At 48.8% G+C, this 13,874-nt stretch overlaps 1 long non-coding RNA gene across 4 annotated transcripts; it reads left to right on the plus strand.

Annotated features, from left to right (window-relative positions):
• Positions 1-70: 70 nt before the first annotated feature.
• On the plus strand, positions 71-7,922 carry LOC110346670 (uncharacterized). Of its 4 annotated transcripts, none has more exons than XR_015450872.1 (4): positions 71-307; positions 1,002-4,942; positions 5,471-5,527; positions 6,099-7,922. It is a non-coding gene; the product is annotated as an uncharacterized LOC110346670 (long non-coding RNA). The 4 variants fall into 4 exon arrangements; XR_015450871.1 differs by having other exon boundaries at positions 82-4,942; positions 6,099-6,230; positions 6,729-7,922; XR_002390851.2 differs by having other exon boundaries at positions 82-1,365; positions 4,815-4,942.
• Positions 7,923-13,874: the final 5,952 nt, after the last annotated feature.

Consider the following 13,874-nt stretch of genomic DNA (forward strand, 5'->3'; position numbering starts at 1 on the left):
GAGGCAGCCGGAGAGCGCGCCCGCGAGTGGGAGCGGGAGGGGAGGCGGGGAGCTGCGGGCGGCGCGGGCTGGACTCAACCATCCCCGCGGAGGGGCGGGGGCTGCCTCGGCGCGCACGCTGCAGAAGGAGACTCGTTGGCTCGCGTGGGGAAGCCCACGCCGCGCACGGCACGCGGGAGAAACCACGCGAGGGAGCAAGGGAGCGAAGGAGCGGGGCCGCGGGCGAGCCGGGTGCTGCGGGACTCAGGCTGGCCGGCCTCCATGGACTGCTTTCTCCTTGAGGAGCAGAGCGCCAAGCGAGCCCTGCGTAACTTGGGAAAGAAAAGCGGGTGGACGGGATGGAGCAAGGGCGCGCTGGGCCCGGACACACTGCTGTCCAAGTGCCTTTCACACCTGGGACATGCTCTAGAGCAGGGCGCCCGCAGACAGGGAGGCGCCAAGGCCCCATCTCCTCACTTTTGCTGGAGCAGGATCGCCGGACAGGAACTTCAGCTCTTAGGAAACCAGACCCCCGTGTGGCGATCTGGTTGGGAGAGCCGAGCCGCTGGGCGTGCTGGCACAGTCAGGGGAGCCAGTCGGGCACCCAGGGGTCAGGAAGGGGCCTCAGACAGGCCGAGGTCCTCCCCACTGTGCAGAGCCCTGGAGCCAGCAGAGAGGGGAGCGGGAGGCAGCAGCTGTGGCTACTCTCTGCAGGGCCTCACGGGCTCCCTGCCAGGGGCCTCTTGCGGGCCTCCGGCACACTCAGGGCAAGACAGAGAGGTGGTGGTTCAGTGGAAATAAAGCCTCAGGTCACCGGGGGGGGGGGGGGCTACCACACTCAGAACATTCCAGCGTCCAGCCACACAACTGCTTGCTGCCCTTCCCACGCGGCTGGCGGCGAGGGGTGGGCCCACGGTGGGCCCACCCTGGGCCCTGGCCCCTGGCCCCTGGCCCTGGCCCTACACCTGCACCTTCTCAGGCCCTCCAGAGATGAAAGGGCTTCGCTGCTTCTCCTTCTGCAGGAATTCTGCCTGCTGTGTGCTCCCTACACTGTGATCCTGTGGCGTGGCGGTGAACCCAGAAGCCGCGGGGGGACTACAGGCTGCAGATGTAAGCCCTGAGCGCCAGTTCACCCAGTTCACGGAGGGCTCCTGTGGCCCCTGCGGCCAGAAGCTTTCTCTTCTAGAGGCAGCAGCTTCCAAACTGGAGGAACTGCGTCACATCTCCAGAAGTGACTCGGGTTGTCCCGGGGCAGGGTCCTTTTTGATATTTTTATTTATTTTTTGCCTCTGTTATCCTTGGAGGGAGAACAGAAAAACAAGAGCTCAGGAAACCCCAGAAATTCCCAGGGGAGAACCGTGGCTTCCACTGTTTAGGCTGAACCAGGTATGTGGAGGGGAGGGTCACCCCTCTGTGATTTTAACTCAGAGCCCAGGGTACCTGTAACTCTGCAAGTGAGCAAAAACGCCTTTTTAAGACCCAGTAAGTGCTCCAGTAGTTCACTTCGAGCTCATCAGGAAAAATTGATCTCCTTCAGGAGCTAAGGAGAAAGTGTCCTGGCTTTGCACTGCCATCCCTAACGACTTGTGTCACCTAGAAGCATTTCTGCCATTAGAAAACGTTTCCAAAATCGAACTCTCCTGGGCTATGACTCCTACGTGACTTCCAGGCTATTAGGATCCCAGGACTGCAGTTGAGTATCCCTTGGGAAACCAGACACCTTCCCCAGAGATGCTGACTCCCAGGCTCCACATTCAGCTCCCCCTCACCCTGATCCACTTAGAAAACCTTTTGCCCTTTCCCCCCAGTGTCCGTGGAAGAGATTCCATTCAAATCATTGCTAACTGAAGATTCTGATAACCAGGAGCCATGCAGTGTTGCTGCATTTATAACGAGACATTGTCTTCCACCAGATAGAAGATAAAGAGCTCTAATAATTCATGACAAGTTGTTTCGTGGTCATACGTAGGAGAGGGTGGGAAATGGCCGTCAAATAAGATAGGCCGATTTTGTAATCTGGCTGTGTTTGTGAGTTAGTATTGCAATCTCCCAAGATGGGCAATTGCTTTGGAGGGAAATCGTGGGGCACTGCTGCCATCTAGTGCCCAGGTTTTCTTGTTTGGTGTTTCTAGAGAAATCCATCCTTGGGTCTCTGCTCTCTTACCTGATCGGGGCTCCCTTTACTGTTTTTGAGGGCCCTTCCAGGAGACGCCCTCCCTCCAGGCTGTCAGGCAACATGTGAAAGTTATTGTTACACTGGAGGCTTTCTCACTTTGATTTTGATTTTATGAAATCGCTGTAAAAGTTTGATCACTACCAAAATTCAAACGTACAGTGTCCATTGAGCTTGGGTGCTGGGCCTTCACACCAGGCATGCTGGTCATTTGTTGTTGCTGTTGATGATGATGATGATGATGATGTGGCTGGTTTCTTTTACTCCTAGGCCTTTTATTAACATTTGAACAATTCATAATTTATATCCAAGTACAGAATAAAGTTAGACTCTGAGTCTTTCCTTTTAGTCTTTCGAAATTTTAGCCTCTCAAAATATTTTTAAATGTTGACATTTTAAATTTTTCATCAACACATAGTAACTACATGTTTAGGAACACAGTGTGCTAATTCTACACCTGTATACAATGTGCAAGATGCAATCATGGTCATTGATTGGCATTGGAATCTTCTCAAACATTTAGCATTTGTTTGTGTTGGGAAGCTTTGACCTCCTCTCTCCTAAGTCTTTATGGTCACTGCTATGGCTTGTATCTACCTAGATCTCCCTCCAAATCCTCAGGCAGTCATAGGTGGGGCTTTTGGGAGCTGGCTGGATCTAGACTGTGTGACACTAAGGTTAAGGTGTTGTGGTACTAAATTCATCCACTGATTGGAATCAGCATAGTTCTGGGCGTGGCTGAGTGGATTTAATAAAGACAGAAGTTTTGGGTGGTGGCCCCACCCAAAAGGCTTATATCCTGGATGGGATAAAAAGAAAGGCAGGCTGCTGCGAGCTGCTTGGTGCTTGCTGCTTTGTTGCCTTATGCCTGCCTTGCCGTGGACTGGTTTCTTCTGGAATGCACCTTTGTTATGATGCCCTGCTTGGAGTCAGCTGACTATGGTCAGCAACTCCTAAAGCAACTAAGACAGTCACTCGACTCTTCTGGAGACTACTAGAGCTTATTCTTTCTGGGTGATTATATTTTGGGGTTCAACTCTGTCTCCCAATCTAGGCACAAAGCTGTCCATAGCCTTCAGATCCAGCTGAGCTGCTGTGGACATTGTGGCCTATGGGACCAGCCAGGAGTTCATCAGTACAGTGTTCAAAAGAAGCAGCTCTGGCATACCAAAAAGTACAAAGAACCCCCCCACCCCCAATCTGGTAGCCACTAAATAAAGACTAAATTGCTGAGATAATAGTCAAGTATCTAAAAGAGAGAGTGGGAATTAAATAATTGGATGAGGGTCAGAAAATAAGAACGTGATACTTGAGATAAATATAGATCTTTTTTAAAAAATGCACAAATGAGAATGCTAATTAACTAGCAAAGCTGTACATATGTGAAAATCTGAGAGAATATACTGTGTTGCCAGGATGGCTACATGGCACGTTTGGCTTGTTTAATGTCATACCTGAAAAAATGGGAGATAGGAAAATAGTTGGGAGAATTCCTCTCCTTAACAGAGGGGTCAGTGCCAGGCTGCGTGATTCATGCTCCTCTGATGCAGGAGCAGGAAGTCCAAGGGGGCTTAGCAGTGAGAGCAAAAGTCACATTAAAAGGGAACCTTTTGCAAAGACATGAAGCACAACCTCACTGACACCATGGCCACCTCTGTCCCCCTCAAGTCCCTGTCCCAGTGACGAGGAAAAGCAGGCTTTGAGGAATTGAGTGGTTTACAGGAGGTCTCATCTCATTAAAGGTCTCAGCAGCTGAGACACTCAGGGCTCTTGCTGCACCTGCATATAAAACCCCGCCTCGCCACTCTGCCCTGACAGACAGAAGAGCACAGGCCCCGGGAAGCCAAGGGGCCTGCCTGCATGGTTGTCCCTGCTCCTGTAGCTGTCAGATAGGAACCCAGAGCCAGACGTGCATGGAGCGCCCCACACTGAGAGTGGAGCACACATTCTTCCCAAGAGCCTGTGCAGCATTCTCCATGACAGGCCAGCACCTGGCCAATACTGGGAAGAAAGAGAGAGAACATGACCATTTGCAACTCTTTGTTCCTGAAAGTCTAGTTGTTTTTTTTTAAATAACTATTCAAATTGGCTGGTTCTAAAAGTAAAAGTGAACCATTTACCCTTATTTTTCTCAAAAAGGTAGCCCTTTATACACACACTTGCACACACACACTGCTTTAGGGTGTAGGATGACGGGATAAAGTGAGGTGCATGCTATGAAAGAGCCAGTGGGGAGAAAGAGAAAGTCGTGCGTCCTCTCCTTGCACCTTGGGGTAGCTTGAAGGGAGGACAGGGCACACAGCCTGCAACTCCAGGACGCAACACCCTGCCCTGGAGGGCTAATCACACACAGCACCAGCGGCTGACCCCAGCTCCTGGGTACCTGACACTGCACATCTGGGATGGGGCCCTAAAATTTACATCTCTAATTTTGAAGGCTAAAGGACATGCCTTGGAGCCATTTCTGTCATTGTCTAGACAAGAGGGCCTAATAAGAATAAAAAATAAGGACTCCTGCGTCTCAGTGTATGATTCCTCATCTAAAACGTGGATGAGAGCTTTCTCGTGGGGGAGTTGGAAAAGCCAAACAACATAGACGCAAGGCCCAGAAGCTGGTGAAGTCTCAAATATATGGTTCTCATTTTCTGTGTCGTCTCTGAAGGGGAAAAGAAGACACCCAGATGGGCAAAGGCACTTCCATCTGCTCTGAGCTGTATTTTAGGAGCCGCAAACTGGATCTTTCGAGAGAAAAGGAACACATTCAGTCAGTCTCTCCCGGAGTGTCTCGAGGTGAGTCCAGCAGGAATCCGTGGGCAAGCTGTGTGGGTTCTTCCCACTTAGCCTTACAAGGTCAGCTTGGCCTCTCACCCTCCGGCTGCTTCCCAAGGCTGAGCAACACCGGGGAGCTTCGAGGAGCCAGGTGGAGCCACAGCCTGGAGCTCATTAGTGACGCTGTGCGAGCCCAAGCCAGAGGTGTCCTGCCCAAGGCGGCAGGCCCGATACACAGGCAGTGGGTCAGTGCTGGCACCGTGACTCCCCGGGACTCGGTACTGTGGAGAAAGGCAGGAGAGGGCTTCCCCAGCGGCAGCGACTGCAGTGCCCTGACGGGGTCGTCCACCCACCCGTGCTCCCGCCAGCTGGAGTGTTGGGGCCAGGTTCAGGCTTCTTCTCTTGCCTGTGGAAAAGCCACTTCTTCACCTCTGGGACTCAGTTTTCTTATTTGTGAAACAAAATTCATGCTAACGCTTGCAATGTGTCTCAAGTTGTACCATTCTTACCTTTTATGTCCCTCCATTTCACCATTTTCCTGTTCTTTAGGACGGACCTGCTGTTTATCAACATGCCTCTGTGGAAGCTCCCAGAGATCTCCTCAGGGTAGGCATTCCCTGATAAAAATAATTTGAAAACATGCATGACAAAGAAATAGTCACCATCCACACACGTGGACACACACACACACACACACACACACGCACACACACACATACACCATCTCTTCAGAATACCAGTCATTGCATTGACCTGTCTGTATATTTGAGTGGAGGCCTCTAACTTCATACCTTCCCTTCATAAAAGACCAGCAGACTGTGCAGTGACAACATTTAAGACCACGCCTCTCCTGACAAATATCCTGAGAGTGTTATTCAGAGGAGACGGCAATGCCATCCACTGGCTGTGTTGACTGGTGCAGGCATTCCCTGGGCTGAGTCATCTTCCTTGCTTTCTGCCCCCAATGGTGCTGTACACAGAGTCTGGGGAGAGGTTTCCAGGCCATGTGTGTGGACGGCTGGTGCTGGAGAAGACCAGGGAGACCTGGCCAGGACCCCAGGCCCTCTTTCCTTGTCCATTTCTCTCTTGATTGACCTTAAAGTTAGGGGAGTCACATAATTGCCTGTATTTCATATGTGTCAAGCCTTCCAAACTCTCTGGATTTTAACATGTCCAGGTTTTACTGTGGTCTTGCCCTCCGAGGCTTAGGGCCTTTCTGGGGATCCGGACATTCTGTAGTGAAGATGCTGGATTGGCCAAATCCTGTGAGGCGCCGTGGAAAAGTAAGATCCTCCATTTCCTGGACAAGGTGAGGTGCTGGGAAGCAGGCCACAGAACTTGCCTGAGTCTGCAGGGCCAACTTCTGAGGCATTTGCTTTTACCTCACTCACTCTACATCCTCCATCTACTCATGTGTCCACCGGTTCCTACCAAAATCCCACTCTATGGACAAATTCCTTGTCTGCACCCCATGTGGATTCTTGCTGGCTTGGGTTAATGTGTTAATTCTTCCATTTTCTAGCCAGGTGGCCTAGTGCACTTACCTAAGTGCAAAAACTGATTGCCTACTCCCCAAAAGAATATCTATTTTTTAACTTACATGATTGCTGTGAGAATTCATTAAGATGAAATGTGGAAAATGTTGAATTTGAATTTGAAAAGGAATGAGAGATTACCTCCCCCTTTCTCTGTTCTTCTTAGCTTTCCCTCTGAATTTAAATGTGTTTTTATTTTTTACGGATTCTCATTCTATTCTTATCGATTGAAATAAAAGCCTTTAACCTATTTCCTGAAATTGTGTATGCAGAATCTATTGGAAAATCTTAAAGAAGCAAGTTATCTGCTGGAAGTGGTGGCTGCACCTGTAATCCCAGCACTTTGAGAGGTGGAGATGGGAAGCTCACAAGTTTGAACCCAGCCTGGGCCACTCAGCAACTTAGTTAGACATGGTCTCAAAAATTAAGGGTTGAGGATGTAGCTCAGTGCAGAGGCCCTGAGTTCAACGCCTCCACAAAAAGCAAGTCATCATCCATTGAATTCCCATAGATCTGTCAACCTGGAATGTGTAGAATTCTGCAGTTCATGCTGTGATTCACAGGTAGGAAGAAAAACTCTTCGAGGACAGCAGTGCGGGTGTGCACTAAGAACAAACCTCACTCGAGTCCTGTATGTGCCTGCACAGAGGCTGATTCTGAAAGACACAACGAGCTGTGGGTGTTGTAAATAATCGCTGGGAAAAGGAGGGAAACAGCAACAGAAGCACAAGCCTTCTCCATCCCAACCCACTCCCTCCTGGGCCTCCACCCAAGGCCCTCTGGTGCACAAGGCCTGGCCTGAGCCTGCAGGAAGGCTGGAGCCACGTGTGGACTCCACCCAGCTCATGACGGAAGTCACCCCTCCCTCGCCACAGGTCACTGCAGCCCCCTTAGCAGCCCCGGCTCTTATCAAAGCAATGCCTTCCGTGCTCTTCCTGTCATTCTGTCAAAGTCTGAGAGAGAGAGAGACCTTCTGCAATGGAAAGGAGATCAAGAGATCCCCTCCCAAGGGAGGGAGGAGAAGCAAAAGGGAGTGTTATGTGCCTATACCACCTGCCCACAGCGAATGCAATCCTTATGTGCTGCAAATTTGCACCAATAAAAATAACAATTAAAAAAATAAAATTTATTAGTTAATCTGAAAAAAATCATTGTCAATAGTAATGGCTGGCAGATATATTAAAAAAAAATCCAATATCAGGAGAATGCAAATGGGATATCATCAATGGGATAGCATCTGACCTCATTAAAAATGGCTATTAATAAAAAGACAAAATAAATCCTGGCAAGGATGCAGAGCAAGGAGGACTCTCACACACCCTTGTTGAGGTGGCAAATAAGTACATGCATTATGGGAAACTGTATGCAGGTTTCTCAGAAAACTAGATTTAATCTGCCATACAATCAACTACCCCACTCCTGGGTATATATCCAATTGAAATGACATCAGTATAACAAGGAGATACCTAAACATCCATGTTCATTTCTGCACAAGTCACAATGACCAAAATATGGAATCAACCAAGGTGTCCATCTGTAGAAGAATAGGTAAAAAGTGGTATAGACATACTCAATGGCATATTATTCAGCCATAAAAGTATGAAATCCTGTTATTTTCAACAAGATGATTGGAACTGGTAGATATTATCAGAAGAGGTTATAAGAGAGCCACTAGCCATTGTGAGGGTGTAGAGAGACGCACCAGTAGGGAGGATAACAGGTACATGGGTTAGAGTATCAACTTCATTGGCTTTGGGATCCACCTGGCCCTTTGCTATAGCATGCTTCTGTGTAGTTCTAGTGGGTGTCTTAGGCACCCCCTCATCACTGGGGCACAGCACCTGGCACCTACAACTTTAAGGAGGAGAGGTTTGTTTTGGCTCATGGTTTCAGTCCAAGATGGATTGACTGTAAAGCAGAAATGGCAGGTGGAAGGGAACGGCAGAGGAAAGCTTTTCAGTCCATGGCATCCAGGAAGCACATGGGATACAAAGAGGAAGAGATGCCCTTTTAGGTCTGACCCCAGTGAGCCAGCTGCAAAGAGGCCAACCACTAATAGCAGTTCAGCTGTCACCCTCCCCCAACCCAATCATGCACATTTGAACACATAAGGTTTGGGGCGGGCATTCTAGATGTCAACCATAGCTGTTGGTCATAGGGGTGTGAATTTGGATATCAAATATGGCCCTGGTCATTTTCACAGCTAGAACTACTCCCATGCTCTGCTCCCTGGCTGCCATGAAATAAGCAGCTTTGCTTCTGCATGTCCTTCACCATGAGGTTTCTGTTTTGGAGCCAGCTCACCATCTGAATCTCCTTAAAACATGAGGCAAATTAAAGCACCCCTTCTTTACATTTGTGAGTGTTGAGTGTTATAGCCAGCAACAGAAAAGCTGACCAATACGGAAAATTGGTACTGACATAACGGTTGGGTTTTTGCTGTGACTGTAGCTGACTGTGTAATTTAGCAGCCTTCGGAACTGGTTTGCAGGAGGAGTTTGAAAAGATTTGGAGATGCTGGCTGGAGAAATCTTAGGGTGCTATCAGTAGAACCTGAAGTGTTATTCTGAACAGAGCTCAGAAGACCACAATGTTGATAGGAATGCAAGGAAGAAAAGCCAAGATTAGAAAGTTTCAATTGGGAGCAAGGACTCCATTGGGAGTTGGACTAAAGGCCATGTGAGTTATGTTCTGGCAGAAAATGTGTCTACATTTTCCCCATGCTCTGAGACCTAGAAGAAGATGGTGAGCTAATTGATCAGATTGACATATTTCACAGCAGCTCTATAATTAGGCAATGGCATTGGTACTGCTGCCTACTTTTAATTGGGAATATGGTAAGAAGAGAGGGCTAAAGCAGAGTGGAAAAATTTGAAAAACTTAAAATTTGTCCCAGAAAGAACCCTGTGTAAATTTGGGACCAAAGGAGCTGTGTGTGCTGAAGAGATTAGTGCCATTAAAAGGAAACCATGCAGTTTGTACTGGAACAAGAAGAAAAATGCCGAGTGCATCTCAGAAATCAGCAAGACACCACTCACTGCACACTCCAAGTTGCGAGTGTGTAAGACTTTCACTGTAGAAGAGAGTTCCCTGGGACCCCTGTTTGAGAAGGCCCTCCTAGGGAGTTGTTCTCCAAGGCTTCATTCCACTGTGCTCAGGCGCTAAGAGTCTACCACAGGGAAGTCCAAGCAGGCCTAGCTGCTGCCTTGCTGATGGCAGACCTTGGCATCAGTCATGTGTTGCTGTTTTTCACTGGCACTAAGAACTTTAGATTAGTGGGATCAGAGAGACTTCCACCTAGATTTCAAGGAAAAGCCTGGGAGGCAGAAAAGGAGCCCCTGGGAGGACTGTGGATGACGTTATTGGAAAGAATTGAAAAGTGCAGTACAAGCTCCAGCAAATCAAAGATCCCAGGGACATGGAACTTCAGCCAAGGAAAGCTGCAAGCTGTGAGTGGGGTCAGCACAAAAGAGGAGCCATGTGGGCTGCAAACAGGAAGGCCACAGGTGTGAGGCCATCCAAGCCGTCTTAAACTTACATTTTTACAACCTGCACTCCAGACACTGAGTCCAGAACTATAGAACTTAATGCTTGGCCTGGTGAGTTTCCATTCCTACTTTGCACTGATAGTTTTCTATCCTGCTATTTCTCCCTTTTGGAATGGGAATGTTTACCCTGTGCCATTGTACCTTGGGATTATGTAGCTTGGTTTTTATTATTTTTGCAGAGATTCATAGCTAATATTTGCCTTCAGTCTCAGAAGAGACTTGGGGTTCAACTTTTGAAAAATGTTGGCACCAAAGAGCCTTCCAGGAAGGAATTATTGTGTTTCTTGCTGTATGAAGACTAGTAGGATTATGCTAGGGCAAATTTTCAACTTTGTGTTGTTTTTATTATGGAGATCAAGTGTGGTTTGAGGAGATGTGTTTGGGTAGGGAGTTCATAGAGTGGGAAGTTGCCATTAGGGTGGAGGGTCAACCTGATTGGCTTTGGGATCTGCATGAGCAGCTGGTGCAGCACACGTCTGGATGTTTCTGGGTGGGTCTTGGGGGCATGATTTGGGTTCTACACATGGTTCCTGGTCAGTTACCCTGCTCTGCTTCCTGGCTGTCAGAAAGTAAGCAGCTTTTCTCTGCCACACCCTTCAGTGGTGTTGTTCCTACCTTGGAGCCAGCTGACTAATTTAAACTTCTCATTGCAGACACTAGATACAGTGTCCAGTAAGGGAAGAGCTGACTATTACAGTATCACAGTATAGTTAGGTGAGAGGTAACAGCTCTGACATTCTATTGCACCACAAGGTGACTATTGTCTAAAACAGTAATACCTTTAAAAATAAGTAGAGGAGCAGAGTTTGAAGGTTCTCAACACAGAGAATTGATGATATTTGAGATGATGGGAATGCTACTTACCTTAATTTCATCATCGCACCATTTATACACTGATAAGCACAAATTTTATGTCAATTAAAATAAAAAATTTAATTACTTGTTAGTAAGATGTTGACAAGCCCTTGGACATTATCTGGAAATTTGGACTGCTGCTTTGTCTTGCCAATGGGCTGCTGTTTCTCCTCCCTTTATTTTGGCTCCCATTGCCTCCTGTGGAAGTGGGACGACACCACTGTAGGCCTGCAAGGCAGCAGGGCCACTGGTCTGCTCTCTACCTCTGTGCTCTGATGTAAGACAATTTGCTAGGCAGGTGATCCCCTAAAACCCACCTGTGACACAGACATGTGCTATTCAGCATCTCTGTGGCAGCCAGTGGACCCGCCCCAGGTCTGCTCCTGGCCAAGGAAGCAGCCTGCAGGACTCCAAGCTTGCTGGGACTCTGCAGCAGGTGAGTGAGTGATGGTGGAAGCCAGAGCAGGTGGGATTTCACTGCTCATTCCTCTGTCAGCAAGGTTGTCAGCTCAGACGCCAGATGAGAGAAAATGCTGAGTCAGATTGAATTTCTGAGCGTGGAAAACAAAAACAAGATGGATCTTCATGGTCAGGCTGCTGTGCAGCTGAAGGAGAGAGGTGATCTTGCTGCTTGCAGGAGCAGGATGGTGGGAGCAGACTCTGCCCACACACAGGCTCCCGGGCACAGCTGCGCTGTGGGGTGCAGAGGGCTGGGCCATGCCTCTGATGCATCACACAGGGTCTGATTACGGTTCCATCTCAGCTCAGACTACATCCTCACATCCAGTCTGGAGGAAGCTCTGTTCTCCCTGGATTCTACAAAGATGACAATCGGAGAAAAGTGATCCTTCCTGCAGAGGGCAGGGCCTCAGGGGCCACACGTCAGCAAGGGTGCAGCATTTCAGCCCTTGTGAGGAATGTGGTCAGCAATGGGATGTCCCTGAAACTGTAGGTGTGTGCAGCACTTCCTGAGCTTTAAGAACAACCCAGGCTAAGCACAAACCAGTCTCACCTGGAGCTGGTGCCCAGCCCACACTCCATGACAGGCAGCCCTAGAGGAAGCGGCAGGGTTCCTGGAAGCAGAGGGGTTTCTGCAGGAAGGGGAGTCTTTTTCCCCCCAGGCCATAGACTCCTCAGATCCTGGCCTGTTCTAAAGACTGTAACATTTTAGCCACCACCAAAGGATGCAATCATTCCCTTTGCCCAATGCAGGAGGCTTGTGCATGGGAAACGCACGGCCAGGCCTGGAGCATACTGGGGAGCAGAAACTAGGTGTTCGAACTTGCTCCTGCAGAACCAAACTGCGCAGGTGCGGGTGCGAGTCTGCAGCATGGAGATCCACATCCAGGAACCATGGCTGCACAGTATCAGAAGGAAAGGCCTCAACCCACAGTGCTGAGGCTGGAAAAGCAGGAGGGACTTCTGGTCAGTGGCTCTGACCTCACCGCCAGCCCTGCAGAAACCTTCATATCCCTTTTAAAGATGCTTTGGCCCCAAGCTGCTCTCTGGCTTGGAGACACCTTGGGAGCAGACTACCGCATCATGTCTAAGGAGGGCTCACTGGAGAAATTCAGGCATCATCACAAGGCTAGTGAGATCCTTTCTGCTCCCAGCTCTTTCTGCTTGAGAAACTAATTCAGAGATCAAGGAAAGGGTTTGGTGTTGGCCATTTTTCAGGAATTGGCTGAGTAGGGGCTCAAAGCACAAGCAGGAGTTTGCACGTGGGAACTACAGCCCCAAGTCATGGTCTGGCCGAAAAGCTTTCCAGGAAAGCAGGCTGATGGATCTCTCTTCCTGGTCAGAAGGCCCAGTTTCCGGAGGCTCCTGGCTAGGGTCTCACCCACTGCTGACTGACTCCAGATTGTATTCAGGAATCTGCTCCTTGCATGATTTGTAAGTGAGAATATTTGTGTCAGTGTACTACTACTGAGGGCCGATCAAAAATTGTGTGGGTTTAATTTTTAAAATTACAATAAAAGACATATTGCTATCAGTTCCACTCGAAATGCTCCTCCCTGCTTCAAACACACTTATCCTACCATTCCTGTCACTTTCTGAAGCAGCTTTGAGGCCCTCTTTCCTGTGCGCCTCGGCGAGGTGTGGTCAAAACTACGATGAGGGCTGCTGCCCGGTGCCATCCAAAGGAAAGGCCTCAGTGAGGCATGACAGTGCGTCCTCATCCACCTTACGCATGGGGCCCGGCACCTTACAACTTCCAGCTCTTCCCCAAAGTCAAAATGCTCATGAAAGTTAAACACTGTGGATCAACTCAGGCCTTGGAGACAGCCAGAGCAGTACAACTAAAGACACTCTCAAAGGGACTCCAGAACTGCTGCATTCAGTGGCAAGAGTGATGAGGTGAATGTGCTCAATGGAGGGATAGTATTTTGAGGCAAATTAATGGCAATATATCTTTTGCTGGAATATTTTTTTAAAAATTTAAACAGTCACTGAATTTTTATGACACCTCATATATAGCAAGATAAAACTTGTTGTTGAGATACTAGAGATCGTGCTCAGGGCATTCACACTGAGCTATTTATTTATTTATTTATTTATTTTTCTTTTCTTTTTGAGACGGGGTCATGCTGATTCTCTAAGTCACTCAGGCTGGAATTTAACTTGTGATTCTCCTGACTCAGCCTCCCAGGGTGCTGGGATTACAGACGTGTGGCACCACGCCCGGCTAAAATTTGCTTCTTAGTCCTCACGCCCAGGGCACAAGAGCTCCATGGGCCCAGTTGCTTCTTTGTCAGTAGAAAAACACGGCCTTTTCCAGACTTTTGCAGACACCGAGAGGATTCAGTTGTGAGCTTTCTGATATTAAGGTGAGGAAGAGAGTGTGCGTCAGGCCAGTGACCATCGCAGCCTCCTGTGAGAAGCAGGCTAGAGGCTCGCGGTGTGTGCTGAGCCTGAGCTGAAGGGAGGCTGCAGGAAGGAAGTAGATCTGCCGCTCAATGGCTTAGGTAAAGCCACTGGGTGTGGCAGGCAGCAGAGTGAGGGAGGCGGAAGGGA

Source organism: Heterocephalus glaber, unplaced genomic scaffold, assembly GCF_053883595.1.
Source record: "Heterocephalus glaber isolate CG9 unplaced genomic scaffold, H.glaber_assembly_v1.0 deba00001104, whole genome shotgun sequence".
NCBI classification, from domain to species: Eukaryota; Metazoa; Chordata; class Mammalia; order Rodentia; family Bathyergidae; genus Heterocephalus; species Heterocephalus glaber.